This window comes from Equus caballus, chromosome 28 (genome assembly GCF_041296265.1).
Source record: "Equus caballus isolate H_3958 breed thoroughbred chromosome 28, TB-T2T, whole genome shotgun sequence".
NCBI lineage: Eukaryota > Metazoa > Chordata > Mammalia > Perissodactyla > Equidae > Equus > Equus caballus.
The window spans coordinates 9,952,923-9,980,376 of record NC_091711.1 but is presented as its reverse complement, the minus strand read 5'-3'; the positions used below and the strand labels follow the sequence as shown (position 1 = coordinate 9,980,376).

Genomic DNA, 27,454 nt, shown 5'->3' with positions numbered 1-27,454 from the left:
GACTGTAAAACTGGCACGAAGGATCCTGAACATGACTAGGAATAAAGATAGTTTGCTAGGGTATTTTCATGCCAGCGTGATTGAAATGCACCATCCTTTCTTCAAAAATAAAAACCTCTAAAGCAGAAAACAGTGAATTAAATGCCACAATTAACGTGCCACTAGAAATAGGAACAAGTAGTTAAACTGCTTCCAGCCAGACACACGAGGCCTCCTTTCTCCTCTGTTGGACTGTCACTCCGGCGCGGCCCCGCTGGCGGCGTCCCCGCTCGGCCCTGAGTGGCGCCCGTCGCGCGGCCTCCCCCGACCGGGCAGGGGCCCTCACGCCCGGTCCCGGGTCTTGCCTCAGCGCGTCCCGGGGGCTGGCGGCGGTGGGCCGCCTGGGCGTGTGGAGGCGACGCCGGGCGGTCGCCCTCAGGCAGCACCTGGCGTTGACAGTTGCCCCGCGCGGCCCCGCCCGGCCTGCCTCCGGGAGGGAAGCTACCCGGCCCCTCCGCGACGCCTCGTGACGGGAAGGGGGCGTGGCCGGCGCCCGCGGGCCGGGGGCGGGGCCGCCGGGGAGGGCGACGGCTGCCAGGGCCGAGCGGCGCTGGGTGCCCGAGAGGCGGCGGCGCGGTCGATGACAGCATTAGGTCGCGACGCGCTGCTGGCCGGGCGGCGGCGGTAGCTTTCGCCGCAGCGGTAGCGCCGCCGGTTCCCAGCAGACGGAGGGAGGGCGGGGACCGCGGGCCGCAGTCCCGCCCCCTCGCGGGCCGAGCCGGCAGCGCCTCCGCGGCTGCGAGACAGCGCCCTCGGTCCTGGCTGGCGCCCCAGCAGCCGCCGGCGACAGCGGCCGAGCGAAGTTGGGGTCCGGCCGGACGCGTGCAGGACTCCCCAGGAGCCGACCCCGCGCCTCGCCTCTCCGGGGGCTCCGCACCGGTGAGTGTGGCGGGGTTCCACGGACGACTGCACCCCCTCTTCCCTCGTTCTGAGCTCGGGCTGCGGGGACGCGTTCCTCTTGGCTTTGTCCCCTTTCGGAGCGGCGGCTTCTCGAGGCTAGCGGGGACGGAGTGCGCTGGGCCCGCCGGGGTGCGCCGGCGCCCGAGAGAGCCGCGGCGGTGCCGGGCTGCGCGCGTGGAACGCCCCGAGGGTCGCCTCCTCCCGAAGCTCGGGCGCCCGGCGGGTCGCGGGCAGCCCCCGCGCCCGGCAGGCTGGCGCTGTGTCACTGGTGCGATGAAGGCGAGGCGCCCGTGTCCCTGTGGCGGCCCGAGGGGCTGCGCCGCGCACTGCAGAGCGCGCCCTTGAGAGCCGAGGGACGCGCCTCCACATCCCGGGTCCTGGGCCTGCTCGTCGTGTAGCAGGAAGCGGAGCCTCTGCTGCGCTCGCGGCGCTGAGCTGGTTTCCGAGCGCGCTCTTGGAGCGGAGTCGGGCCCCGGCAGCTTCAGGCGGAGCTGCCGCGGTTCACGGAGCCGCCCACTCAAGGCGGCCGAGGCAAACCGCGGGACGGGCAGTTTCCGCTCGGAGTGGTGTAGCACTCTTCTTTGTGGCAGGCATCTGCGTGGAGCAGCATACCCGGTTTCATTTTACTCAGTGCTGTCTGAAATGATAGGTACCTTGGGCTCCTATTTAAACAGATGGGAAGACTTACCCAACTGATGGTATCAGCGGGTTTGCGTTAAATAATTTAATGAAGTTTTTGCCTTCCTGCTGCTGGAAGACTTAAATGACTTCTAAGTAGTATTAGAATGCTGAGTGTATGGAAGGGTTATTAGTTTTTATTAACCTCCCCTGAAATTTAGCGTCAAATTAGTGCCACTTTTGGTATTTTCAAATAATCATTTAAAAGTTTTTTTTTTTTAACCTCCGTTCAGATTCCAAAGAGAGAGGAGAAACGTGGGCTTGTTAGCTTTTCTCCATCCCGTTAGGTGTCATTTACAGTTGATCATGCTGAGAGACTATGGTCAATTTCTATGCTTGCTAGAATCTCTTTTGCAGTGAAATTATTAAGATCATGCTAGTTTTATAAAACAGGTTGAGGAAGGAAGAGTAAGGGCATGTAATTTGTCCTCTATTAAAAGCACAACTAATTTCAAATGCTTGTTACCCCCTTTTTGATAGCAACTATGTATGGAATGACTACAGCGTGCCTGTCCAAGTACTGGGAAAAGAATAGATGAAACATAAGAACTACCTTTTAGGTCTTTAATTATGGAGATTAAGTTGTGGTCCAATTCCATGTGAACCATTTGAGCCGAAATACGTTGTACACAGGTGCTTAGAAATACCTGTTTAATTAGAAATGGTGATGGTTTATTTCTCTTTTGTTGAATCATATTGTATCTGTCATCTGTGAAAAGATGCTACTATACGTTTTCAGTTAGGATGTTATTACAACTTTAGAGGCAATCAAATATGTTTCTTACAACACATTTATGGCACTTAGGAATTTGGCAAACTAGTTTCTTAGTTTGTTTTTTAATTGAAAAACTTTAAAATATACTTTTGGGATAAATGTACAATTCTTTGTAATGAAGTTATGTGTTTGTGCTGATTTAAGAAAAAAGTGATAAAATTATGAATTTACAAAATCTGCATTACAAAACAATCTTTCTTGTTAAACAACAAATTGCAGAATTTCATTAACTAATGAGTGCACTTAGTACATATAAATTTGATTTGGTTCATAAATAGTCCTTCAAGAGTAGGTTACTTGAATTGAAGCCTGAGTGACAAAATAAGGAATTGATACTTAGATGTAGTTTTCCAATATTTTTGGAAAATTCTTATCTTAATAGCAGCACTTGAAGTATTTTTAATATTCAAAGCTGAACACATTTATAGCAATGATCTTGGAGCACTGGGGGATTCAAAAGTAGAAGATATACGTTGTACCTTATGCTTGTGAGTATGGCCTACAGATTATGCAGAAATACAACTTGAATTAGAAAGCCTCTGAGTACTTCATTAATAAAGGTGGCTGAGTGCAAGGAGATTGATGGAGGTGCTCGATTGGAGCCATTGCCGCTGAAGTATAGTTTCCTTGTGGATAGGACACAGAAAGAGATGTCTGGACTGATGTTGTGTGAAGATTTCGTGTCAGTATGTGGGAAAGCCCTGAGAGATTTTAGATCTATCCTTCCTTCCACCTCGGTCCCCACCCCCTCATATATCCTCTCAAAGGCATGAAGTTGAAGGTCTCGTCTGCAAGACATAGAAGGGATTTTTCCTCCCTGAAAAATGTTATCGAGTTTGCAAGGGAGAAAGCTTTGTTCAGAGGCTTTGGAGGGAAGGAATCCTTGTCCTGGAACAGCATACTCTTATACCTTATGTTCTTTTTCCCTTTGTTGAAGTTGCAGACACTGTAAGCTCTCCATAACAGCAAGAACCTTGTCTGTTTTACTCACCGTTGACTCTCCAAGTGCTTAGTAGTTACTGAATGAAAAACTGTAGTTGCACATATATGAGTGGAGAACAAAGATGGAGTATGTGTTAATAAATTCCAAATTAAGTACAAGATGAGGTGAGAGAGGAAGGACGTTGGCTTGGGAGGAGGGAGCAGGTCATTTAATCTGGGAAACTTTCTTGGAGGAGGTGATTTTTGAGTTAGGTCTTGCTGAAAGCTGTATACCTGAAGATAAGCAGGTATTCTAAGGGGATAGGCAGCATGAACCAAAACATTTAAATTGTACTGGTAATCATGTCAGATTGAGCACAGGGAGTCTTTTTTGGTAACACTGTGAAGACTTTTTCTCCTCCGCTTAACAGCTGTTGCCTCTCTGAGATAAAAAAGATTGGTACCTTATAAGAGCTAAGACTTAGAGTACTTGAGTTTTGGAAGTGACAGTGGTACTGTGAAAGCAGGAGCATTGAACTGAGGGTCAGAAAATTTGAATTGGATTTCTCATTGCATCTTATACCAGCAAGTGCCCTTGGGCAAATCACTGGACGTCACTTTTCTCACTTGTAAAAAGAGGATAATAATCCTTATCCCACATGAGTTGGGAGAATGAAATCACATAATGAATATGGCAGTACCTACCTTAGTGTCTAACACATAGGAGAACTTCAACAGAAATTATTTAAAACATTTCTTTGTCTTTAGACCTTTAAAAAATGTTTTGGCATATTTATCATGAACTCTAATGTCTGCTTGACCTTTGGGTACCCATGGTATTTACCTTTAAATTTATGAGTATCAAAATTTTAGATGCTTAGCTTTCTTTCAGTCAAGCACAATGTTTTCTCATACAAATGAGGTTTAATTGTGTTACTTCTTAATGTTACCACAAGGAATACTAGATGCCTCAAATTTTTGAAGCTTTACGTAAGGGATATGTGTGGCTGAAAGTCTGAGCCTTTAGGCTTTTCTTATCTACAGTCATCATTTTTGAAGAAATTGCCCTTGCCTATCATGCCATCTAGCTATTCATTGTGAAGAAACGGGATTTTCCTACTATTAAGGAAAAAAAGCCCCCAGAAATATCCTCTGTGTTTAGTGGTCTGAGTGACTAAACCATGAAGGATCTCTGCCTGCTGTCCTTTATTTTAGAATTCAGTATTTTTTGAGCGGGCTGATAAGACTTCTGCATCATTTCTTATCTAAGCTTTTTGCTCCAGTAGCTATTTGTTCTTTTGTGAATCTCAAAATTTCATTATACTTTGTGGACTCTTTGTAGTGTTTATAATCCATGGAGCAGTCTATCCTTTGTATAATACTTGGAAGGAAATTTTATTATAAAAAGACCAAAAAGAGTCTTGAGTCTTGAAATGATAAAGAAGACTGTTATCCACCATCTTCTGTATTCACAAAGGATTGGAAAAAAAGAAAAAAGGTTTTTGAGCTTGAAGACTCTTTTCGGATAAAAAGGAGAAACTTTTTGATTTAGTGTTATTAAAAACATGATAGATTCAGAGGAAGATTGTTATAGCTCCTGAAGGTGTCTTAGTAGGAGTGATTGGTCATAATAATAATAACTAATATGCTAAACTATGTGCCAGGTACTACTTTAGAAGTACTTGACGTATGTTATCACATTTAATCTTCACAGTGATCCCCCAAATCAGGCTGTTTTCTTGTCCTTTTTTAAACTTCAGGTACTGAGATTAACTAGTAGGTAATGGAGCCAGGATTTGAACTAACCCTGAGTTGCAGGGAGGCTAAGCAGCAGGGGATGGAGCCTACCAAAAAGATCTGAATTCAAGATTTAACCTGACCTCTGACTTCAGAGCCGGTCCTTTTAACCACCACTTTATACCGCCTTGTGTAGTTTATTTGCACTTGCCCCTTGTGACGGATCTTGACCTTTGTGATCTTTCTGAGTCTATTTTGACTGTATGATTTGGTGAAAATACACTTTGTAATAAGATGGCCTACAGCCTTGATTTTTCTTTTTCGTTTCATGTGCATTTGACTGACATGTTATTTTTTAAATCTTAAAATACTTGGAGTAAAGCAGATAATCCCTTATTGTTTATTCACTTGCCATTTTCTCACTAGGAAATTCCAGACTAAGCTGGAGATATAAGAACATAATGATACAGTATTTTAAGGTGACTTGTTACAATTTTTAAAATTTATACTTTTTTTTTAAGGAGTAAGATTGATGCACAGAATTGGTATGGGTGGTTTTTTTGTAGGATATTTGAGGAACACAAATTTATGTAATTGAAATTTATCCTATTGAAATTTCAGTTTCCATCATTAAAGTAACTGGTTTTTTGGTTGTCAAATGCCACATATTAGCAGGAGTAGTTTATCAGATTGCATAGTGTTTTACAAAGAAGGTTCAGGCCCCTGTGGAATTGGTGAAAGCTGTGTAGGGACATTTTGGTGGGGTGGGAGCATGGTAGATCTGGGGAGAGAGCAGTCAAGTCTAAGTAACGTTATTACTGGGTAAGAGCAAGCAGGTGGGATGCTGTAGACGTGAGGGCACAGGTACATTGCTCAAGTGAAGATAGGCTGAGGGACTTCTGAAGACTGGCTTTGCTTGCTGTATAATTTTGCCTATTGTTTTGACTATAATAATATTTAAGAGTAGTACCAGAAGTAAAGAAAGGCAGTGCTCTGCAGCACAGTGGGGAGTTTGTAATAGTTCCTAGGCTGTTTTGCAAGATGTGGCTGCTTCATAAGTATTCCTCGATGATCATGGGAGGACTCTCTTACTCCCTGTTGCTTTAGAAATCTAGAAAGGCAGAGTAGCACAGTCTCTGGAGCCAGACCGCTTAAGTTTAGAACTTGCACAGCCACTTGGTGGCTTATTGTCCTGGCCCCAGCTCTATGCTGACTTGAGGTGGCCGTAGGGGAAGAAAATGATGTACTTAGGTAGGGTGAGGCCCAGAGATACACCCCGTGAGTTTCTCGTGGTCCTTATGTGGTCTGAAAGAGATCTGGAAGTTCTCACATAGTCCTAGTGAGGGAAATAGAAGTTAACAGAGTGAGAGCCAGCAAGCCTGTCATGAGGCTACTCTTGTGAGAGGGACCATGCAATAGGGGTTGTGGGGAGGGTGGCTGTGGCAGATCCAGCTCAGTGCCGACCAAAATTTATACTCCGTCTTGCTGTAGTATAGTTAACACTGGGAAGTGGTTGCTCAGCCAGGAAAACATTTCTCAGTCATTCTCTCCTCTACCCCCATCCTCCCTCCCTGTATGTAGGTGGGGCCATGTGAATGGAAATTGCCGTGTTGTCGCTCCTGGGTTGAAGTGGCGGAAAAGCAGGTGTTCTTTCTCCATCTTCTCTTTTCCAGTCCAAGGACCAGATGCAGAGGCTGGGGCTCTTAGAGGATCCCAGAGCCATAAGATTGGAAGGATCTAGAGTCCTTAAATTACCACGTGGAAGAAAGCTGTGCACCAAGCAAGAGCACCCACAACAGATTGTAATTTTAATGAGAAATTTTAGTTGTGTGAGGTTACTGAAAATTTAGGGTTTATTTGTTAAGCAGCTAATGTTTCCTTAACTGTAGGCATGGGCTGCATAGAAGAGGTAGTTGAGGCCCTAGAATAGCCACACCAGCAGGTGTGGCTGACGGGCGGCCAGCTTAGGAGATCTACTGGTTGCTGTTCCAACATACTTATCAGCATGTGCCATTAAGACTCTGTCAAACCTCAGAGGCCCATGAGCACCCAGAGCGCAGGCTATGGGTCTTTATTCATACCAATCAGAACACTCCCTGTGACCACGAAAGCTTTCCTCTATGCCCAGATACCATCATAAGAGTGAGGAGCAGAGAGAAACTATAAACACTTTTCTATAGACGTCTGAAGAGTTTCCTTAAAGCAGGGTTTCTCCAGCTTGGCACTCTTGACATTTTGGGCTGGATAATCCTTTGTTGTGAGTGGTTGTCCTGTGCATTGTAGGATGTATAGCAGCATCCCTGTCCTCTACCATTAGACGCCAGTAGCACCTCCCCTGATAGAACCAAAATTGTTTCCAGACATTGCCAGATGCCCCCTGGGGCAGCAGTCAGCTCCTAGAGAACCACTGCCTTGAGAACTGAGTTAACCTGAAGTAAATTATTTTAAACTGAAAGGAACTTATCTTTAATTAAAGGACTTTTTCTCCTCTTAGGAGATAGGTGGAGTTCATGGGGAGGTTTTGTTTGTGAATATGCAACAAAGGAAGCCCTGTTGTTTTTATAAAACACACTAGTTTCTATTGAATGTTGATTCACACCTATTTACTTATCAATTTAGACATTATCTTGATTTGCCATTTTTTCTTCCTTTTTCCTTTTCCCTCTAAACTGTTAGCTACACTTTTTATTGTCGAGATAAACACATTCCCCCAAACCCCTGCAGCCGCAGCTGTCATGTGCATAGAGGTTCTCTCTACATGATGGAAAGCAGTAATTTTGATATTATGACTATGTAAGTATTATTTAGTGCTGGGCCAGGTTGTGTGCTCAGATTATTATTTCTTTTCTACAGATCCTATTAAGCAGTCCCTAGGCCACTTGAAGAAAAATGTTGATAACATCAGTGTCCAATGGATTTTATTTTATTTATTTTATCAGTTGCTCAAGATCTTGCCATTGAATTAAAAAAATTTGACATGACTCCCTGTTTTCTTGGTATTTCTAATTGCCCCCTTTTCTTGTACCGTATGCCTTGGTCATAGTCTCCCCTTGCCCCCAGTTCTTCAGCATACTACCAGTTGTGTTGTGTTTCCTATTTATCTGGAATTGCCTATAATTCTGCCTCAACTTGGACTAGTTGCCTTTTAGGTCTCTTCCTGGAACTTTCTTTCACTGTACTCTTGAATTGATCCATTCTATTAAAGATCTTTGATTTTTCCTAAATTTACTTGATCTTTTTTCTGTAGTGCATCCTCAAGTAACTTCCTAAAAAAGGTGATTTGAAAGCAAACTTTCTGAATTATTCTATATAATTGCAAATTATATAGGTTGCAAATAATTTTCCTTTAGAACCCTGAGAGCATTGCTCTGTTAGCCTCTAGCATCCAGGGATGCTGACTGGCAGTCGTAGGTCATCTAATTTGCTGTCCTTTTAAGGCATATTATTTATTCTCTCTGAAAGCTTTTAGGATCTCCTCTGTTTTCTTTCTGCTACAAAGTCATAATGAGGTGTGTAGGTTGTTTCTGTTTTGTTTTGGTTATTTGTTCTAAGCACTCAGTTGCTCTTATTGTCTGAATCAATTCCTCTTCAACTCTAGGACATTCCCTTCTGTTCTGTCTTTGGTATTTCCCCTCTTCACTTTCTTGTTTGCTGCTTTGCTCTTCAGTAGGCAGATGTTTTCTCTCTTGGATTGATCCTCCTTAGCTCATTTTTACTTTCATATTTTGTGATTCTGTTTGTTCTGTGTTCAGGGAATTATTTTTTTTCCCCTAATTTTTGGCTCCCTTTTGGGGGGGTAATCTATGAATTTTCTTGTTCTCATTTCTTTTCCTACCATTTTTTCCCCTTATTTTATGTTGTGATACCGTCTCGAGTCTCAGAATATGTAAAGTAGATTTTTAAAAGATATCTTGTGTTTCCTCAATTATCTCCGTTTCCCCTCTGGTCAGTTTTATGTTTGTTTTTGTAGTCCTTCTTTTTCACGCTTGGTTTTCCTTATATGCCTGATGATTCTTGATTGTCCGTTAACATTTCAGAAAGAAGGACTGGGTTCCTTGTCTGGGTCTGCCCGCTCCCACCTGTTCCTTGGACTGTTTCCGCTATTAGGTTTTTCCTTGGAGTAGGAATTCTGGCTACAGCTCTTTGGGGGCAGGACAGTAGAGCGTGGGACTTCTCTATTGACAGGCATTGTTTTAGGCTAAGAGTGAGGGGAGCTAGCTTCCAGGCTGTGGGCCCTCTAAATGCCAGATGGGAAGGGTTTATTTCTCTGTGCTGGCATGTCCCCACTTAGCTTTCCCTAGATAGTCATTCACTTTGTTTAGACAAAAGCTGGCTGTCTTTCTGCCTGTGGGTAAGTGTCAGTTGTTTAGCTGCTACTTGGAGATGAGGGATGGGAAATGTAGTTGTCTCTCATACAGTCAGTTAAGTAATATTTAATTTTCCTGTTTTTAGCCCCACTAGTCCCACCCTTTGCTGTACCATTTGTTTTGCAATCATGCTTCTTTTGGGTCCTATCAGATGTATTGGTTCCCACCCTTTTGCATCACTCTTAAAGGATATAATGAGGCTGTGCTTCCTCTGCTTGTTATGTCAATCAGTCTCACATCTACTTTCATCTTCTGGAAATTTTTCCCTCTCTACTTCTATCACCAGTTTTAATTTCTTTGCTCTTCTGGTTTTCTTTTTGTAGAAATTGTTTTATTTCAATGGGATATGTGGAGTAACTGGAGGGAAAAGTTATATTTAGTCCACCATCTTCTATTGGAGTCCTTTTCCAGCTTCTTAAACAGAAGGTAGAGAACTGTTGAACTGTTTTTCTGTTAATGCAGGTTTATTCATAGGAATTGTGATCATGATACTGTGTTAAAATACAGTGATGTTCCAACACTATTGATTTGTATAGTTCTTTGTATGTTTATGCCAGTTGGTCCTAAAACTTGTACTCTTTTTGAATTCTTGTTTGCTTCTTAGTTTTTGTATTTCCTCTTAAGTTGTCATCTACTCCAACTTGCACATGTCATTTATGATTCTCTTGCCATTTCTAGTTTTTTACTTGGAAACTGAATGAGACCTTTTAGAACTGTGGATAAAATAATAACTTTGCTCCAGAAAATGGCATATCACCTTTAAGCCCTTGTCTCTTGTGACATTTTGATTATTCAGAAGTCTTTACTTATTTTCTGTTTCTCAACTGTGTCTGGACAGGTGGGGTGTTGTTCTTTTTCATTTACTTCTTGTCTGAGTTGTTATAGCTACTTTGGCTTATTAGGTATTGATATTTTTCCCTATAACTTTCTCTTCTCTTCTACCTTGTTGTCTTTAGTACTTCAAACGTTGAGCTTAGATTACCTGGCTAGTTCATTGGAGGCCTTAATTTTCATCTCCTTCTTTCATTTTGTACTCATAAAAACTTCCCAGCATGGTTTTATGCTTTGTTTAGCTTGTTTTAGTTCCCAGTTTCTTGAATCTTCAGGCTCCATATCGATTGACTCTAAATTATCCTGGGCAAATACATTTAAATTGATCTGATTCTTTGGCCTCTCTTCTGTGATATTGCTGCGTTTCCCCATTAATCTTGTTCAGTTCTTTTTTCATGAGACTCTCTAGTTCTTTCTTCAACAGCTATAGTTTTGACTGCTGGAATGTGTGTCTTGTATGATTGGAGTTATAGTTCTCCTGCAATCAGAAATTTTCACAGTCCAGATTTAAAAAATGCCCACTGCTTTGAAGTTGAAATCCTCTCAGAAGGATTGTGATTTGGAAGGCTTAACCCCCTAGATTTGGCCTGATTATATAAGATATTGTAGAACCCACATGGTAAATACTTATTTGAAATTTAAAGTAGCTTAGAAAATAAACTGGCTCTTGTGCAGCTTCTTTATTTGCCTGATGTAGAGGAAGTCAAAGTTGTAAATATTCCCTGATGCAGTTGACATCTTTTTACTGATTATTTTGTGAACTTTCTCTATGTTCTGTAAAACTCCTGATTTTAGAATCCGGAGATTCAATTAGATAGTGGTTAGATATGTCTCTTGCTTTATCTGTTTCATGTATTCTAAGCATTTTCCCATTCAGATATCTGTCATGATTAATTTCCTTCTTGAATGACTCATTACAATATCTTTTTTTTTTAAAGATTGGCACCTGAGCTAACAACTGTTGCCAATCTTCTTTTTTTTCCTACTTTTTCTCCCCAAATACCGCCAGTACATAGTTGTATATATTTTTTTTAGTTGTGGGTCCTTCTAGTTGTGGTATGTGGGACGCCGCTTCAGCATGGCCTGGTGAGCGGTGCCATGTCTACGCCCAGGATCCGAACGAGCGAAACCCGGGGCCGCTGAAGTGGAGCGCATGAACCCGACCACTCAGCCACAGGGCTGGCCCCTCATTATAGTATCTTTTATTGCTTTTATTATGTTTATAGTTTTGGTACTTCTCCTCACTGTTCCTGAAATTTTAAAATAGAATCTTCAGCATTATATAGATAATAATTGGACTGTCTTCAAAAGTTTGATTATTTGGGAAATTATGGTTTTCATATCTTTATTTTCCCAAGAATTTATGCTTAGGATGTAGGAATTAAAAAAGAATATCCTGTCGTTATTGAGGAAAAATTCCTCTATGAAAACAGAAATCCATTTAAGAGGTTGATTGCTTAACATACTTAGTGTTTTAACTAGCAAGCTCTTGTTTATTTGGTTATCTTTTGGTGTTTCTTAATTTACAGTAGTAATAATTAGCCTCTTCAAACTCACAAGTTGAAATTCATCAGTGATACATTTTGTGGCTATGAGACAAATTATGATTTTAATTTAATTCAGAATTCTTCCATTGTCATCGTATTGACCAGTTTTCTTGTAGGAACAGGCTTTTACTATAAGAATTATCTCCATAGTTTCTCATTTTTGGTAGTCATTCTTAATTTAAGTATTAAAAATTGTGTTGGTTCTCATAGATCCTTTTTGAGTTGGCGTGCAGAAGTGTAATTATGTGTCTTGGTTACTTACACAATAAATTAAAGATGATGAGTACTTTAGTTGTGGTAATTTATACCTTGAATTCAAAACCCAGAAACATCTAGGCCAGAGTTGGGCACTCAGATACTCATTTTTCTTTCATGCCCAAGATAGAAAGCCATTACTTAGTCTGTATCAAAATAGGAGGAAATTGCTTTTGGGATTGAATAAGAAAGTCAGTAATACAATTCCTTGAGATTATCTTGAATTAACTTTAGATCTTGCATTTCAGTCTTTGATTCTTAATAAAGAACCCTCAGCTTAAGTATAGGTGTGAATTTTACTTGCAGGAAACTGGGTAACTCTTTTGGTTTATTATAACCAGTTACGTACTTAATAAATGAGAAGCACATTCATTTTTTTCTAGTATCTTGATTTAAAACAAGGTTCATATTTTCCTTAGAAAAGAACTTTTAGAGAAAACAGTGAAAATTTATGCAGAATGAGGTAGTTTTAGCTGTAATTTAAAATATGAACTTTAAAAACAGACTTAAAATCCAAGGGAGACATTCAATATATAATAGGACTAAATTATTAACATATGATTGCCAGTGTCATATTTGTAAGCACTGTCCTTAAGAAGCCTTGAGTAATTACTGTCTCAGAAACCCTCTTTGAGACCCTCTGTCACAGGCTTGTGCAACCCAGTTACAAACCCCAAGCGATTTAGTAAACAGACGCACTGGGAAAATAAGACACCTGCCAGAAGTATTGTCTTTCCTGTTAAGCAACTATGTGACCTTGGCAAACCACATAGTCTTTGTGGGTCTTAGTAAAATGGGGAGTTTAGAACAGATAGCCCGTAGGTTCTTTTGCGGATTCCTTGAAGATGTTAGGGACTAGAATTCCAGTCAGATAATATATTATGTAATATAACCCTTATATTAGCTCTGAAATAGATGGTTTTATTTACATTTTACAGATGGAATTATTCATGTTGTACAGACTGGGTGTTCAAGTAACATGCTCAGTCATGTAGCTTAAGTCATGTCTTAATCTGTAGTTTGTAGTAAATGTGCATTTGCATTATAGCATCTGTTATGCAGGAAATCAGAAGTCAGGGATCAGCCCTGTCTATGAGTTGTGCCCAAAGTAGAAATGTGACCAGTTTTTAAATATATGTACTAAAAGTTGCGTGTCTAAGAGAGGACTGGTGTGTTCAAAGTTAGCTAGAATTTATTTTAGTAATGTCATTGTTGTTCAAAAACACTTTTGGAACCATTCTTATGGCCTTTCTGTAGTGCCTTCAGCCTCATTCTTTTAACCTATATTTTACGGTGGCAAATGACATCTTTTGAGAATGGATTTGATATTTGGAAAAAGTGAGAAGTCATTCTGAACCGAGTCTCATACATAAAATTAGGGATCGAAATGAGGAATGCCATTTTTAGTTAAAAATAAGCAGTGATCAAAGGGATGAAACCTATTATTTTTGTGTCATTGATAAAGTAGCTAAGAAAATAATTAGGAAAAAGGAGTTCCAAATTGTTTTGTGTGATGGCAACTTGAAATGGTTCCTAAAAATGTCTACTCTGAATGGAGATAACCTTCATTTGAATGTCAGTTCTGCTTATATTAGTTACAGTTTCCTCGTAAGATAGTTGTACCTGTTAGTTCTCCGTTGGCCACTTAGGCCAGGGCTGTGGTGATTTAGCCTGTACTTCAGAGAAAAAAAGAGTTGGTGAATGAATTGTACATGGCAGGTATTCTTTTCATTTTAAAGGAGATCAGAATCTATAAAACATTTATTTGCATAATAATTTAATTCTTGGTTATATTCATATTTATTATGTAATTTGTGCGTATCTGTGTTTAGGTTTAATTCAAGGCAGCTACCCCATCCTATTTTCTATCATGAACTAAAACCACCGCTGTTGCTAAGCCTGAGTGTACTCTTTGATGCAGGTTTACATGTAAATTATTTTTTTTGCCAAAATTATCTTAGGCTACATTATAAACTTATATATTACTCAATGGCTTTTGGATACCAGTGCTGTAGTCCATGGTTGTAGATGATAAACAATAATCTGTGTGTATATGTTGTTGCTGAGGAACTTGTGATTGGAAGATGTCATTTTCTCTGAAGGTATTATTTTTCTTGATTTGAACTCCCAGATGATGGAGTTTAATGAAGATCCTTATTTGTAAGTATTAAAGGATACTAAAAAATGCCTCTACTCCCTTTTTAATAGTACTTTTCCTCTTGAGGTTTCAAAATAATTTAATGTGACAAGACTATTAATTGAACAGATATTTGAATGCAAGTCACTGTACAAGGGGCTGAAAATTCACTAGGAATTAGAGAGGCATGTGACCTCTTTGAGCTTGTGTGTGTGGGAAGAATGGGTTTAGTTTAGAAAGTAAACTAATTGCACAATTCACTGTGTAATCACCACTGTGGAAAGTGCTTAGATGAAGAAATATAGGGTGATAAAAGAATTTGCTGACATAGTGGGGGAGGGGAGCCAAGGAAGGTGACTTAAGCTGAGGGAAAAATGAAGAATATTTCTGGCAGAACATCTTGTTTAAATATCCTGGAACAGCAAGGAACTTGGCTTTTGCTAGGAAGAGAGAGTCCACTGTCTGGAGTGTAAGAAAAATGAGAATGATAGCAGTATGGTGCTGTAGGCAAGGACTGGGTCATGTGAGGCTTGATAGATCATGTTAAGCATTTGGATTTTTGTCTTAGGATCCTCCGAAAACCAGTAGAATATTTTGAAATGATCAGGTTTAGAATGATCACTCTGAATGCTGTGTAAAGAATGGTTTGGAGATGACCAGAGTAGATGCTGGGAGACCCATTAGGTTGTGTTGAAATTAAGACACCTCTGGTTTATCCAAAGGAGAATCCTATAGGCCAGTCGTTTTCTGAGTGTGTGTCACTTGGCAACTTATTAGAAGTGCAGATTTTTGGGTTCTACCCAGACCTATTGAATCAGAAACTTTGTGGGTGGGGCTCAGAAATCTGTTTTTGAACAGGCCCTCCGGACGATTCTGATGCATCCTAAAGTTTTTGAACCTCTGCTGCAGATCATTAGATATATGGTTTTTGAATGTAGGAGAAAGTGCTAGGCTGGTGGTATAGTTAGGGAGTAACTGCATGAAGGTGGTAGTTGAAAGTGAGAGGAAGAGAAGAGGCTCTAATGGAATGAAACCTTGAGACACTTTAGTGTCAAAGTCCTGGACAGATGAGGGGGCTAATGAAAGAATCAAAAGGTTGGTTAGAGGAGAGTCTTTGAATAAAGCTGTGGCTGAGTAAGTATTAACTTTGAAAATGCTCTTTGTATAATTGTAGTAGAGTTACAGAGGTGGACACCGGCTTTCAATGTGTTGAGAAGGAAATGGAGAGAGGAGGAGTGAACGGAATAAAATTTACTCATTTAGGACATCTTTACTCTTTGGACAGATATTTAGTATTCCAAAATTATAAGAAATAAAAGTAAATAACCTTGAGTGGCAGCTAACCAGCAAGATTCTGTTGAGAACCATATAATAAAATCTCATTGTTTGGACATATTGGTTTTGAAATTCATAATTTACATAGAAGAATGAGCTCAAGTTTACCATTGTTTTTACTGTCTTGCAAGGAATGCCATAGTAAATAATAAAGTTCCAGGAGGTGGGTGGGGTTTTTTTTTTAGCCTACCAAGAATGCTGTTTTTAACATGATGAAAACCTCTTTTGCAGTGTGCATTTATATAAAAATAATTTTTAAATTACAAATACTCTTATTCAAGTACACTAATTGACTTTCTATTACTATTATGTTTCTAAAGAAAAATGTCTTTAAAAACGTTTTATAATTCAGACTTTTACTTTCTTTAATTACCTTAACGTGTTAGAACTATTCTAACATGTTAGTGTTATGCTGTTCTTAAGGGAAGACCATATTTAATGTGAAGACAAATGAAGATAATTTCAAGGTCAACCCCAATTACAAAGTAATATCTTTGGAGGGGTGTGTGTGTGTGTGTGTGACCACGCATGCACACAAAAGTTGGAGAGGAGAGGAAAGGGAGAGAGAGGGAGACTGAGACTGAAGTCATTTTGAAATGCATTTTCTTTTCTGGATGAAATATATGTCTAAATTTTTTTTAAAAGAAAAATGTGGTTATTACATCAACGTGCTCACTATAAAATGCAGCAACTGTAGAAACTTATAAAGTTAGTTTCTGTTGCTGCTAGACCCCACTTTATGTACAAAATAGCCCACTTATTAGCAGTTTGGTATTATTCTTCTACATACTTCTCGCTCTCTGTACACACTTGTATTATAATTTTTTTTAAAACAGAGCTGGGATTATAATTCTGTTCTGTGGTTTCTTCCCCCAAGCAATACATCTTAAATCTAAAAGGCTAAATCGTAAAAGTCCCTTCCATTGAGTTTATATTTTGTTCTTAGAAAATTAGCCTGGGACTTAAGAGAATTGGGTTCTGGTCTCTTTTTGCTCCATGATCTGGGGCAAGTCACTTAACCCTTCTATGTAGTTTCTTACTCTGTAAAATTTAGAGATGGTGAGTGGTTGAAGATTTCGGATAGCTCTAAAATTCATTTAGGAACGCTAGGATTTCAGAGGGCAGACATTTCCTTGAATTTTATGTGGAAAGTGATTAATTTAACCCACATGTGAATACTTAAAGGGATACGTTCTTGCCAAGTTAAAAACAGAATAGCTGGGGGGAAGGGTGTTAGCAACAAGATTCAGAAAGATGAACTCCTGTCATTTACTAGTGTACTCAGTAGGCATACCTGCTGCTTTTAGAGTAGCACTGACCCAAAAAAAGCTTTCTTAGAGCCGATTAAATTTTTTGACTGAAAATTCGCATGCCGTTTTTGGGGTGTGGGATTTGGGTAGGTCTGTGTTTAGTTGGACCTGTTGACTGTTCAGGGGAGATAAGACAAATGAGACTTAAAGCCCGCTCAGCATTTTTTAAGGAATTGCCCTATCTTCTCTCGTAACTTCTCTCATGTCTTAGAAAAGCTAGGGCACTAGGATAGGAGTCTTTGACGTGAGGCCAGGAGCTGTGCTCTCTACTCTGGCTTTCTGCTCTGAGGTTATTGGCTAAGGAAAGTTTTCACTAAAACCTTGAGGAGGCAAAGCAGTCTTAATTTGAAGAATCTTTGGGTGAAGGTGTTCTGCTTTGAATTAGCATTGCTGCCATCTTATTAATATTACATTGATTTAAAGAGAGTTTTTGTTTTTCTGCTTTCAGTGTCTTAAGTTGCCGATTTTATTTCCTTTTAATTGTTATGTTTTTAGTTGTTTTCATCTTTTTTGTCCGTAGTGTTCTTTGTCCACTAATATTTTATGCACTCTTTTTTCTATTGAGGTCATATTGGCTTTTAACACTGTGTGAATTTCAGGTGTGCATTATTATATTTCAGTTTCTGTATTGATTGCATTGTGTTCCCCACAATGTAGTCTAGTTTTTATCTGTCACCATATGCACTCTTTTCTTGTTCTTTATCTTTAGCTTTTCATTTTTCTAATATTTTCCTGTCATATTTATATATTTTAAATTTCTTTGCCCTTTCATTTGATTTTTTTGTTTAAACTCTTTTTAAAATTTATTTTTTCCAAATAGGGTTTTATTAAGGCAGAGACGCAAATAAGCATAAAGAAGAATGAGAAAACTAATGACTCCAACAGTGGCTTGCCCAGGGAGAGTTTTAATTTAAATTTACTTTTTATTAGTATGTGTGTATTCTTTTTTCTATAGACATAGCTGTTGGGTGGCATGGTTCTAAGGTGGATAGCCCAAAATATACTTCAAACTCTATGCAAGAGATTCAGGATAATTTGTTTCCCTCTACTTATCCAATAGTAGTCCTTAGGGCTTCTCAGAAGAGACTTGCTTTTCCCTTACCTTTTAAACCTCTCCCTCAAAGCTCTAATCTGAGTAATGCAGATGCACTCCAGGCACATTTCCCATCTCTAAATAAAATAAGCTTATTTCCAGTGATAAAGCCTTTGAACTCCACTTAAAGGGACTGCTCTCATGTTGCCTGTAATTTAAAAAGTTTCACAATCTTTATTTTAAAAACAGTAAATAATCTCTAGCAGTATCAGCCTCCAAAAATCTTTCAACCAAAAACAAAACAAAAAACAGTGGGAGGTCTTAACTAATATTTTACTGCTAATCTTATTATTAAAAACTTTTTTCTAATTTATATTTCTTAAAATAAGAAATTCCCTTTTTTTAGTTTATGTATAGAAAATGCTTTGAAAAGTATTTTATAGTATAAAATACTATCATCATGAAAAGAAATGTTAAAGGGAAAGTCATTTGTGATTCTGAATGATATAACACATCAATAATTTTTTATGTGTTTGTAAATAGTTCAGCTATTACATTGATATATAGCATATGGGCTCAAGAAAGCAAAAGTAGTTAAGGTCATTCTTTAGTTTGTAGGTGTTCTACCCTGAGCCAGGCCTCTAACTGGATATTGCTGTGATGCAAGTGGAGTAGATCAAACCTTGTTTGTTAACTTGAGTTAATTTACTCCTGTATCTTTCTTGTCCTCACCACAGCTACGTTGCTGCTCCTCTGTTCAAAGGTCAGCATTATTGCCCTTAAATATGTCCTCTCTCCTTATGCATCTCATTCTCAGTCTACATTTCTGTACTTGTCTCTCATTCTGGCAACTAAATTAGCTCAAATTATTACTAGATAGCTTGGCTGTCTCTTCCCAGAAATAAAGCATTGAAAAGACACTTTTCTGTTCTATGTATATAAAATATAGAAAGGAATAACTATGCCACATATGTAAAATCTTAATAAAGATTTAGGTTAATTTAAATGCCATAAGAATGCCAATCCTGCATACTTTCATTAAACACTTTTAAATGTATACATGTGAAAATACGTTAAATTATAAATGCCCAAGAATCCTGATCTTGGTCACATTAGGTCTCTTGAAAGATAATTATGTTCTGATACCTTATAAGTAGCATGTCATGAGATAATTCTTATTGCAGCTGACAGTTTTTTAGGGAGTTTTTTTATATCTTGTTTTCCAAAATAATCACTTATAAAATTCAGATTCTGGAAAATGTAAAGGCTTTCATAATTTCAGGAGCATAATGACAGCTGCACAGCAAGTCCATATGTTGCTTAGCTATAATTATATTTTAATAATTATTTTTTTGCAGGGGAAGAACTGTGGCTAACCTCCAAGAGACTGAAGCTGATGATTGTAGGCATTCATATTTTCGCAACAGAGAGAGCTTTTTCTTTTTTCTTATTTTAAACAGTTGAATATATGCTTGTATCATAGCATCAACTGGATGAAGTTTTCTATTCTGGATCCTACTGTAAAATTAAAATGAATATTTGCGTCAGATGGGACGATTACCCTGGTTTTTTGTTGTGGCCGTATATGGACTTGCTGCCACAGGCATGTTAGTTTTGCCATCGCCTACACATGGCTTGCTCCTTCCCATCTCTGTTCTGCACGTTACCATTCCCTCCACCTGCGGTGCCTACCTTCCTTCCCATCCATTTCCTTTTCTCCTTTGAAAACTGGTATCTAAAATCATTTCCTCCAGAAGTTCTTTCATGATTTACTCCATGTAGCTGTTATATTTTCTTGGTTTTGCCTTAACACAATATGGATAAATACAGATTCAATTAATATGTGTTGTGTTTCTGAGATGTACCAGGTATAGTGTTAAATTAACTGTCATTTAAATTTCAAAGCTGTCCTGTGAGTTATTCCTATTTTACAGATGAAATAAATTCCCTCAGTGATATTCCTAGTTTTAGCTTTGCTAGCATTTGACCTTTTTTTGTGATATTAAAAATATTGCTTTTTTACAATGTTATTCTGCCTTTCTCTGTTTCTGTAGTTTATCCTTTTTTCCTCTCTACCACTTAACCTACCATCAGCGTTTAAAAACAGCCCCCAAATTCAAACCTATTTTATTCAGATATAATTTACATAGAATGAAATGTACCCATTTTAAGTATATAATTTGATGCATTTTGACAAATATATGCACTCATGTAGCTACCAGCACAATCAAGATAGAAAACGTTTCCATCAGTCCCCAGAAACCCTTGTGCCCTTTCCGCTTAATGTCTCCCCTTCCCCACTGACTCAGGTCTCTCCCAGGCAACAACTCATCTGGGTTCTGTTCACTGTCTATTGTTTTTGTCCATTCTAGAATTTCAGATAAATGCAATCATACAATATATACTCTTGTCTAACTTCTTTTGCTCAGCATATGTCGGAGATTGTTCCTTTTTATTGCTGGATACTATTCCAGTGTATGAATGAATATACTGCAGTTAGTTTATCTATTGATAGACGTTTTACTTGTTTTTAGTTTTTGGCTGTTAGAAATAAAGCTGCTATGAAAAATCCATGTACAAGTCTTTGAGTGGACGTGTTTCCATTTCTCTTGGATAAATACCTAGGAGTGGCTGTACTATTTTGCATTCTCATCAACAATATTTGAGAGTTGCAGTTGCTCTACATCCTGTCAAAACTTACATTGTCAGTTAAAAAAATTTTAGCCATTCTGGTGGTTGTCTGGTAGTATCTCACTGTGGCTTTTCATTTGCATTTCACTGATGACCAGTGGTATTGAGCCTCTTTTCATGGGTTTATTGGTCTTTTTAATCTTTTTTTTTTTTGTAAATTGTTTAAATATTTTGTCTATTTAAAATTTTTTTTTCTTCTCATTGACTTTTAAGAGTTCTTTGTGTAGTCTGGAACCTAGTTCTTTGTCATATATATGTATTGCGCGTATTTTCTTCTAGTCTGTGGCTTGCCTTTTCAATTTCTTAACTCTGTTTTTGAAGAGGAGAAGTTTTAGTTTTTATGAAGTTCAGTATTACTAATGTTTTCTTTCATGGCTTGTCTTTTTAAAAAATTTTTATTGAGGTTATGATAGTTTACAACCTTGTGAAATTTCAGTTGCACGTTATTGTTTGTCAGTCATATTATAGGTTCACCACTTTTTTTCATCCTTTGTGCCCACCGCTCCCTCTTCCCCTGGTAACCACTAATCTGTTCTTTTCATCCATGTGTTTGTTTATCTTCCACATTTGAATGGAGTCATACAGAGTTCGCCTTTCTCTACCTGGCTTATTTCACTTAACATAATGCCCTCAAGGTCCATCCATGTTGTGAATGGGACAATTTTATCCTTTTTTATGGCTGAGTTGTATTCCATTGTATATATATACTATATCTTCTCTATGCAGTCGATGGGCACTTATGTTACTTCCACGTCTTGGCTATTGTGAATAATGCTGCAGTGAACATAGGAGTGCATGGGTCTCTTTGAACTGCTGATTTCAAGTTCTTTGGATAGATAACCCAGTAGTGGGATGGCTGGGTCATATGGTATTTCTTTTTTTAGTTTTTTGAGAAATCTCCATACTGTTTTCCATAGTGGCTGCACCAGTTTACATTCCGACCAGGAGTGTATGAGGGTTCCTTTTTCTCCACAACCTCTCCAATATTTGTTATTTTTTGTTTTGGTTATTTTAGCCATTCTAATAGGTGTAAGGTGATATCTTAGTGTAGTTTTGATTTGCATTTCCTTGATGATGGGTATCTTTTCCTGTGCCTATTGGCCATCTGTCTATCTTCTTTGAGAAATGTCTGTTTATATCCCCTGCCCATTTTTTGATCGAGTTGTTTGATTTTTTGTTGTTGAGTTGTGAGTTCTTTATGTATTATGGAAATTAACCCTTTGTCAGATATATGATTTGCAAATATTTTTTCCCAGTTAGTGGGTTGTGTTTTTGTTTCAATCCTGTTTTCCCTTGCCTTGTAGAAGCTCTTTAGTCTGATGAAGTCCCATTTGTTTATTCTTGCTATTGTTTCCCTCATCTGAGAAGACATGGTGTCCGAAAAGATCCTTTGAAAACTGATGTCAAAGAGTGTACTGTCTATATTTTCTTCTAGAAGCCTTATGGTTTCAGGTCTTACCTTTAAGTCTTTGATCCGTTTTGAGTTTATTTTTGTGAATGATGTAAAAGAATGGTCTATTTTCATTCTTTTACATGTGGCTGTCCAGTTTTCCCAACATCATTTGTTGAAGAGACTTTCTTTTCTCCTTGTATCTTCTCAGCTCCTTTGTCGAAGATTAGCTTTCTGTAGATGTGTGGTTTTATTTCTGGGCTTTCAGTTCTGTTCCATTGATCTGTGTGCCTGGTTTTGTATCACTACTGTGCTGTTTAGCTTACGATAACTTTGTAGTGTATTTTGAAGTCAGGGATTGTGATACCTCCAACTTTGTTCTTTTTTCTTAGGCTTTCTTTAGCAATTTGGGGTCTTTTTTTGCCCCATGTGAATTTTAGGATTCTCTGTTCTATTTCTATGAAGAATGTCATTGGGATTCTGACTGGGATTGCATTGAATCTGTAGATTGCTTTGGGTAGTATGGACATTTTAACTATGTTTATTCTTCCAATCCACGTGCATGGAATGTCTTTTCCATCTCTTTATTTTGTCATCAGTTTCTTTCAGGAAAGTCTTGTAGTTTTCATTGTATAGTTCTTTTACTTCCTTGGTTAAATTTATTCCAAGATATTTTATTATTTTTGTTGCGATTGTGAATGGGATTGTGTTCTTGAGTTCTCTTTCTGTTAGTTTGTTATTAGACTGTAGAAATGCTACTGATTTATGTAAGTTGTTTTTGTACCCTGCAACTTTGCTGTAGTTGTTGATTACTTCTAGTAGCTTTCTGATGGATTTTTTAGGATTTTCTCTAAGAGCATGTTGTCTGCAAACAGTGAGAGTTTCACTTCTTCGTTGCCTATTTGGATTCCTTTTATTTCTTTTTTCCTGCCTAATTTCTCTGGCCAAAACCTCCAGTTCTATGTGGAATAAGAGTGGTGAGAGTGGGCACCCTTGTCTTGTTCCTGTTCTCAGAGGGATGGCTTTCAGTTTTTCCCCCTTGAGTGTGATGCTGGCTGTGGTTTTGTTATGTATGGCCTTTATTATGTTGAGGTACTTTTCTTCTATACCCGTTGTATTGAGAATTTTTATCTTAAATGGTTATTGGATCTTGTCAAATGCTTTCTCTGTGTCTATTGAGATGATCTTGTGGTTTTTGTTCCTCATTTTGTTAATGTGGTGGATCATGTTGATTGACTTGCGGATGTTGGACCATCCCTGTGTCCCTGGTATAAATTCCACTCCATCATGGTGTATGATCTTTTTCATGTATTGCTGTATTCGGTTTGCCAATATTTTCTTGAGGATTTTTGCATCTATGTTCTTCAGTGATATTGGCCTGTAATTCTCCTTCTTTGTCTTGTCCTTTTCTGGTTTTGGGATCTGGGTGATGTTGGCCTTGTAGAATGTGTTAGAAAGTGCTCCATCTTCCTCAATTTTCTATAATAGTTTGAGAAGGAAGGGTATTAAATCTTCCCTGAAGGTTTGGTAGAAATCTCCAGAGATGCCGTTTGGTCCTGGACTTTTATTTTTGAGGCATGATTTGTCTATTTAGTCTCCTAAGAAATTTTTGTCTACCCCCAATTTGTGATGGTTTTTCTCTCACATTTTATTCTAGAAGTTTTATAGAGTTGGCTTTTATATTTCACTCTGTGATTAATTTTAATTTTTGTGGTTAGTGTAAGAGTCAAAGTTTTTTTCTTTTAATGAATATATATTTTTTATTGAAAATATTTTTCTATTGGTGTTCCTTGACACTTGTTGAAAATTAATCAACCATATATGTGTGGTTCATTTCTGGGCTCCCTATTCTGTTCTGTTTATATATATGTGGTATGCCATTATCACACTCTTTTACTTTATTTTTATAATAAGTTCTGGAGATAGTGTAAATCCTCCAACCCATTATTGTTTTGAAAATATAAAAAAAAACTTTGCATAATTTACTCTCTTGCCCTTGTTGCTTGTGTTTGTGTAGGTGGTATTGATTTTTGTTTTTCATTTACTTGTTTTTCTTAGTTTCTGCTTTCAAAGATGTTGCTGCCCACAGGGGCCTTGTGCTTGGTCTTGTCCAGGGCAGACACTGTTTGTATTAAGGAGGATGTTAAGTACTCTGAGCTGGCGAGAGGGGATTAGGTAGTAGTCATGTTCTTGCTTTTCCTCACTCTCATGGGTAGTAAACAACTCTAGCTTCCAGTGGTACATAGGATTTTTGAGAAAGTCTGTAAATTGGGGTTGCAGTAGCAAAAGTGTGTACCAGAAGCCAAATGTTTAAATACCAAATCTGGAACTTGACAGGAAATGAAATTGTAACACTTTTCAACTGCTTTAAAATCATATCTTTCTTTTTCTCCCTCTCCTGTTTCTCTTTAACAGAAAGTCCTAGCCTTGGCTAAAACAGTCTTTTGCATATGTGAGAAGCTCTCATGGCAGTTGCCAAAATTGTAGTGTGTGCTTAGTGGGAACATGTTGATTGAAGAAATATGTTCTATACAGATTGTATTTAATTTCATTTCTGACCACATGTAAATAGAAGTAAAAAATCCTAAATTAATGTTTACCATTCTTGGTCTCTGAAAGGTACCCAGATGCTTTCATTTTTCTTCTTTTCTTAAACTGCCTTACTTTAGAGTAAAAATAATAGGAGAAAAGGTAAACGTAACAATTCAATTATGTATTGATTCTTACTTACCAAGTCAATAATATATATTCCATGTGTATTCCTTCTGATTAAATTGTGTGCATCGTAGACAGGGGTTTTATTTTCCATTTATTTTGTATTCCTTTTTCTTCGCTTCTCACATACTGGAAAAGTTGATGGATCCTGATTATGTATTTTATTTAACTTGTATGAATGTGTCCTAGCCTATAGTAGAAATACATGTGTATTTTTTTCTTCCTACTGAAATCACATTTCTCCTTTGAAAGACGTTTCTAACCTTTGCACTTGACACAACTTAGAATTATTGAAAACAGGTGGGCGATGAGGTAGCAGTGGGTTAATAGCTTCCCCTGTTTAAGTTGTTGGTATAGGCTGATTGTGGTCCAGGGCCTAAGAAGGATTGGTCATCACTCTGTGTCCGCTCTCGTGTTTGCTTTATAAAGACTGCAGTAGATTATAAGATCAGTCAGACAAATGGAACTGTCAGTCAGCTGCTGAAATAGATATTTTTAGATATGTCTCTCTTCTTAGTACTAATCATGCAGTTGACCACAAATCCTTCATTTGATGGTGGGTGAGAAGATATGAAGCAGGAGCTCCGGAGGAAGTGCCTTGGATAGTAAGATCCAGATTCAGACTAAAATTGAGGTAGAGATCATATTTCTGATTAAACACAGTTTTTTCTCTTTATGATTCTGATGAAAACCTGATCTTGCCTGATGTTCATATGATAGATCTTATTTAATGGAATTAAAACATGTAGGTGAATATTACACTATTGTTGTCTTTTTTCTTATGATAGCATATATGATGTTTTATGTTGTAGACCTGACATTGATTTCACTTTTGTAAATTTATTTAAAAATATTTTCAAGTTAACTTTTATTTTGCTTTGTTATTCAGAGGTCTCCTGTTTTGTTAATAAATGGTTGAAATAGCATCTATCCATTTAGGGATCTTTGGTTCAAGCAATGGGAAGCTTTGGCTAACTTAAATCAAATAATTTACCAGAATGATAAGCTCATATTCTCTGAGTTTTAGAAACAACAGACTCGAGCAGCTTCAGGGATTAGAGAGCGGGGAGCAATGGATAGTCTTTATGGAACCTCTGTTAGGAGAGAGAGTTCTTCTCTAATTGTTTTTCCGTTCATGTGATCACTCTGCTCATGATTCAGAGTGAGACAGATAGGGCCTGATTGGCCTACCTTGGGTTTATCACCCACTCTTTGGTAGGAGAAGGTGGAATACCAAGATGGCATGAATTGGAGGAAGGATGCTTTCCTCAAAGGAAGATCAAGGTGCATGTTATCACACAAAGGGGAAGTGGATGTGGACAGGTGGAAAAAGATCCACTACTGCTCTACAGAGGTTGACATAATATTTCTTTATCATAATATTCTAGGTTGACATAATATTTCCTTAATTTTATAATACAGTATTAACTATTTCTTGGCTGAGCCCAAACCTTTCAGCCTTTATAGATTTGTTGTGATCATAATATGGCATTTATTAAGTGCCCCTGAAGACTAGACTGCTTTACACTTCAATTGCTTTTCCACTGTCTTTTGTTCATACCCTTAAGTGAATGATTTAAACTATCTAGTCTTAATTGCTTTTAAGAATTTTTTCTAATTTCCTTTATTCAGTTAATGAATTTATTTTTCGGTAGTTGTTATGTGCCAGATACTGTGCAAGAAGGTGAGTTTCAAAAATAAATACCAGCTTCAGGCTTCCCACCTCCCCCCAGCTTCATTGGAATATAATTGACATATAACATTGTATAATTTTAAGGTGTACAATGTGATGATTTGATAGATGTATATGTTGTGAAATGTTTACCACAATAAGGTTAGTTAACACATCCTTTACCTCACATAATTACCACGTTGTGTTGTTGTGGTAAGAACCTTAAAGCTCTATTATCATAGCAACTTTTAAGTGTACACTTCGGGATTGTTAACTATAGTCACCATGCTGTACATTACATCTTTGGAACTTATTTATCTTATACCTGGAAGTTTGTACCCTTTGAGCAACATCTCCCCATTTCTCCCACCCCTTGGCCCCTGGCAACCACCATTCTATGCTCTGTTTCTACAGAGTTCAGTGTTTTTAGATTCTTCCTATAAGTGAGGTCATACAGTATTTGTCTTTCTCTGACTTATTTTACTTAGCATGATGCCCTCAGGGTCCATCCATGTTGTTGCAAATGGCAGGATTTCTTTCCTTTTTATGGTTGAATAATATTCTATTATGTATATATATATACACCACATCTTCTTTATCCATTCATCTTGGACATTAGGTCTTTTCCATATCTTGGCTGTTATGAATAATGCTGCAGTAAAAATGGAAGTGCAGGTCTTTTCAAGATAGTGATTTCATTTCCTTCAGGTAAGTACCCAGAAATGGAATTGCTGGATCATATGGTAGTTCTATTTTTAATTTTTTTGAGGAACCTCTGTACTTTTTCCCATACTGACTGTACCAATTTACATTCCCACCAACAGTGCACAAGCGTTCCCTTTTCTCCATGTCTTTGCCAGTATTTGTTCTCTTATTTTTTTGATGATGGCCATTCTAACAGGTGTGAGATGATACCTCATTGTGGTTTTGATCTGCATTTCCTTGATCATTAGTGGTGTCGATCACCTTTTCATGTACTTCTTGGCCATTTCTATGTCTTCTTTGGAAAAAGTCTATTCAAGTCCTCTGCCCATGTTTAAATCAGATTTTTTTTCTATTTAGTTGTATGAGTTTCTTACATATTTTGGATATTAATCCCTTATCAGACATAGGGTTTGCAG

The 27,454-nt window shown here is 38.3% G+C and overlaps 1 protein-coding gene across 10 annotated transcripts in view; it reads left to right on the top strand.

The window, feature by feature from the left end:
* Positions 1-547: 547 nt before the first annotated feature.
* OSBPL8 (oxysterol binding protein like 8) overlaps positions 548-27,454 on the top strand; it is a 196,329-nt gene continuing 169,422 nt past the window's right edge. For 5 of the 10 annotated variants that reach the window (XM_023631861.2, XM_023631860.2, XM_023631859.2 and 2 more), the window contains exon 1: positions 784-918. The gene's annotated coding sequence lies outside the window, so the exon portion shown is untranslated. Of the gene's footprint in view, positions 919-27,454 lie in introns of all 10 variants that reach the window. The other 5 variants (XM_070254193.1, XM_070254195.1, XM_070254192.1 and 2 more) reach the window with 2 other exon arrangements.